The following is a 4,619-nucleotide window of genomic DNA, read 5'->3' on the forward strand; positions in this document are numbered from 1 at the left end:
CTCACCCCCATAATGCAGCCCCCGCTGGAAAAGGTGCTGCTGAAAAGCATGGTGAGTCTGAATTGCAAAGGCTGCTCTCTCTCCCCCTTCACAGCAGCCTCTGCTTATGGTCTCTGCCAAATTAGCCATCTGCACAGAGCAGGGACAGCTGGATGGCAGGAGGGGATCAGCAGCCTGCGGTGTGACTGGGTTACAAGCTGCAGGCAACGTCAGTACAGTGTTGCTGCCCCCCTGATGCAGAGGGCAGGGCTAGGATTCAAAATGCAACTGGAAAATAAGTCTGAAATAAAGAGGAGTTCTGGAAGGACCCTGCCAAGCATCACACGATCACCTGCACAGATACGAACCGGGGATTAACTGGCAAAGCTGCAATGCTGCAGAACAGGACTGGGGGTTATAGCGGCGTGCAAGCTGCGCGTGTCACCAGTGTTACCTTGTTGCAATAGCACACTGGGATGTGTTAGTATACTTGAGACTCGAAAAGGAGGGCCCCCAGTGTGGCATGTGGGACACAGCTCCTCTCCTCTCCTCTCTCTGCTCCAGGACACCAGAAGCACCTCGAGCGGTTGCACGGCCCCGTCTCAATCCTCCCAGTTGTCCGTGACGCAGGGAAGGGGCTTGGGCAAGAGCATGGAAGTCTCCTCCTGAGCTTTCCTGTTTCCCTCCATCCCCACAGCCCTGGGGCTGCCTCTGTTTCCCCTGAGCCCAGCCTCAAGGGGTGGGATTCGCCTGCAGGTGGGAACCGAGTGCTTGCCCCAGCTCTTCCACTGTGCCTGGGCTGGGCAGCCAGCAGCCGGGTAGCGCTTTGTGCCTGAGGCCAGTCACCCTGAAGACACTGAAAGGTTAGAGGGGGTTGTCCAGCCCCTGGGTGGCTGGGGACCACAGCAGGCTGCACGTTAACACCTCGGGCTTGGATGTGGTCCATGGGCCACCAGTTGGGCAGTGCCGGGTTAGAGGACTCAAAGGTCAACGCATTGCATGAGCGACAATTCAGACGCTTCCCGAGACTGGGAAGCTGGGAGTGAACCTCGTGCTTCTAATTTTGCTGTTGCTGCTTTTCCATTGGAGTCACTGAAACGGTGGCTAGGGGTACTCCTGATTTACCCCGGGGGAGAGAGGAGGAGCCACCTCAGGCCCTTTCTAGTCATCCTTACTCATCCTGTGCGCTCAGCCCCGGTGGGTGGGCGGGTGAAGGGAAAGGACAAATGGGGGGAAAAAGGAGTGAGGGAAAGAATGGAAATGACTCACTTGGGGCTGGGCAAGGCCAGAAGATGGCAGCAGACCCCGAGACAGGGAAAGGTGGCAGCTGTTGTGCACGCCTGGGCCGGCTGGGAGTGGGAGTGCACGGATCTGCAGCGCACGGGCTGAGGTTGTGTGATGGTTGGCTGCTAAGCTGTATATGGGTGACTGCTAAACGGCAGAGGGGGTGATTACTCCTGCTCTATGTTGCCTGGCTCTGAATGGCACGGAGCTGCTACCCTGTTGACACTGGCCCTGAATGGAAGAGGGCTGCCCTACCGTATGGACCGGCCCTGCAAGGCGCGGCGCTATCTATTGGGTGACTTGGCTTGGACAGGAAAAGATCATAGTGTATACAGACTACCTGCAAGTGGCCCTGGGGTTTGCTTTGTATGGACTGCCTGTCTGGTCCTTCTCCAGGACCCATGGGAGGGCTTGGCAGCTGCAGAAAGGTTGGGGTGGAGATGCTGGGGTAGGGGCACTTGAGTCAGGGGCTCTGTGGGAAAGCTTCTCCCAGGCGCTAGAGCATGCGCCACTGTAAGCTTCGCTTCTGCTTCTGGGAACGGCATTGCTAGCTCTTCCAAGCCACAGTCAACTTTTCTGTCTCTGTTGCTGCCCCAGGGTCGAGTCCTGCCAACTCAGCTGCATTTGGAGTAACGCTACAAATCTCTACGGTCGGCCCCGCAGCGAACACGGCTCTGGCCCTAGCTGTGGCTCAGTCCTGATTCGTCATGGCTGGGAAAAGCCACAAAACAGGAGCATCTGGAACATGCTCTGCCCAGCATCACCATGGGGCTTCCCCGTTTCCATGCCAGGTTGCAATTCAAGTGCTCAGTCATACAATACTAGGGCTGGAGGGGATCTTGGATCAATTAATCCGCCCCCTGCACTGAAGCAAGCTGGGCTTTTCCGAAACTGTCCCAGATGCCACTCGTCCTCTTCTTGACAACCTCTAACGAAGGAGATTCCCATGGCAGGTGGTTACTTTGCCTCTGCAGGGGCAGCTTGCTCGGTACCTCTACAGTACCTGGTGCAATGGACCCCTGATTTCACCTGTGAAGTTTGTGTGTTATAACAACACAGTCTCTCTTTATCCCCACTGAGGGTCTGTCCCAGAAACAGATTATATGGAACAGAGGAGACATTGTGGTGCAAAGCACAGGGTGAAATACCAGCCCCACATTCACCTACCAGACGCCAGACAGACATCTGGTTCCACTCTGTTGCTGGACTGCAGCGTTAACACGGGCAAGGGAAAGCCGTTGCTGTCTGCTCAGCTTCCCTGTCTGCACAGCTGAGACAAAAACGCAGCAGCCTTTGAAATGGGCTGCCGAGGCCTAGTCATGCTTTCTGGTAGTGGGCTTTGAAATTCTCAGACAGAGAAGGCATTTGAGACACGTAAAGGACTATTTATTATTGTACAGCTACACTCAGACTTACCTGCCCCCTGCCAATTGGCAGCGTAATTGCAGCATAATCCCCATTTCTTCCTGCCCCCTCCCCACTCCCCAACCAAACCATCTGGGGATTGGCTGTCCTTTGATTTGCGCAGCAGCCCAGAACCAAATGCAGTCTGCATGTCTGGCTGCATTAAAATACAAATGTAAAACAGGGCGGACAGGTCCAGCCTTCAACCACACAACTCCAAGCCAGGCTGGAACAGAAGTTATCTATGGGCACTAATCTCCAAAGATTTATTTAGATGCCTCTGTAGATATGATGATGTCACTTACAATTTCTTACACAGATCCCTACCTTTTGGCATTAGGCAAAAAAAAAGGTCATGATGTCTTTGCTCAGAGTTGTAATGAAAGTCACTTGGACACCCACCCACCTTTCTCTCTCACCTGTGGGTAAGGTGGGTTTAAGGGTCCATAGGACAGGGCGTGCTGAACTAGTCTAGAGGGACCACTCCCCCAGCAGAGACAAGATCATTTTAAGCGGCTACTGATGAAGTTCAACATTTCTACACAGGTCTTTTCCAGGGCTGCAGCTGTGACCTTGGGTTTTTTGCACCGTGTTGCACTAACATGACTGCACCTGCCTGATTCGGGTGCTGATGCCAGGTCCAAAGGGGGAAGTGGGAGTGGGGGGCGGGGGGTGTTTGTTGACCTGCGCTGTGCTGTCTTTCAGTCGAGGAAGCACCAGCCAACTTAGCTGCACAGATGTAATTACATGATGACATCCACAAAGAGCTGTTGTGATGGCATCACGTGACAGCCCAACACCTTGGTTGCGAGTGGGAGGTAGCCATCTCTTACAACACAAGTTGCTGTTGACACATCCCCTGTGGCATCAAGCCCTCACAACCCTGTCGAGACAGGATCAAGCATGCTTCGTTCTGCTGCGAGTCAGAGGGTACAGAAGTAACTAAGGCAGCATAATTTATAGGACAGGAACATTAGATGCTACTTGTTTTCTCCTCCTAGCCTTCAGCTATTCAGAATAGAAGTTATTTGGGCCAGAGTCCGGCAACAGAAGGTCCTGAGAGGTGATGCGCAACAGCACTTTTTGTACCTCTCCATTATAAAAGGATGGGCTCAGATCTAAAACAAATCTTCCCCTCACATTACAAATGTTCCCTTCACTGCTGTCGTTTTTAGAGCACAGTGTGAAAAGGGACCTGAAGAATGGTGTGCATTCAAAAGCTTGTCTAACTGCATCCCAGCTGTGCAGATGGTCCAATAACAAAATATTGCCCAAATAAATCCTTGCCTCTCATATTACTGTCCCTGGGCATTTTTCACGTCGGATTCACCAAGCCCTGCTGCTTCTTGCGTGTTACAGCAGAGGTACCAGCAACCACGAACCATGGCAGTCCCTGCCTCCTCCTTTATTGAGCAGGGCTGATGCAAGATCAAACCAGAACAAATTCCCTGTGATCAGCTCCATGCCAGCCAAGCATGACACTGCTCCCTGCTGGAGCACAATTGGTCTGTGCCCAGGGTCCTTGCCCGTGCCCCATTTTAACATTTAATCATTAAGTGACTGGCTCTCTTCTGCTTTTCCCCAGGCTCGGGCAGGGACGAAAAGGATCCCATCACAGAAGACACTGAGTGATGGTGCTTTGAGTTGGGGGGGATGTTTAGAGCATGACATGGCCTACTAGCTATGCAAGAGCATGCTCTCACATGAAACAATTCCCTTTAACTCTATTGTTTGGGATGTGAAAGCTGGGTATCAGGGGAAATCCATATGAACACACTGCAAAGCAGAGACCAAAGACATGTTGAGACGGAAAAGATCCGGCTTTTATTTTGGAAAATAACTTCTGCAGCTTAAAGTTCTCTTTTGCAGAATGAAGTTTTGGACATAAAAACAGCCTCTCTCTCCCCCCCGCCCCCCCACCCCCCTGGTTATCCCCTTCCAAAATTCCTTCC

The 4,619-nt window shown here is 52.7% G+C and overlaps 1 protein-coding gene across 1 annotated transcript in view; it reads right to left on the bottom strand.

Moving 5' to 3' along the window:
* The window catches only part of LOC149852771 (uncharacterized), a 50,602-nt gene that overhangs the window by 20,344 nt on the left and 25,639 nt on the right, over positions 1 to 4,619 (bottom strand). The gene's annotated exons all lie outside the window — the stretch shown is intronic.

The sequence above is a fragment of the Crocodylus siamensis genome, chromosome 15, assembly GCF_052110815.1.
Source record: "Crocodylus siamensis isolate JL-2025a chromosome 15, ASM5211081v1, whole genome shotgun sequence".
NCBI classification, from domain to species: Eukaryota; Metazoa; Chordata; order Crocodylia; family Crocodylidae; genus Crocodylus; species Crocodylus siamensis.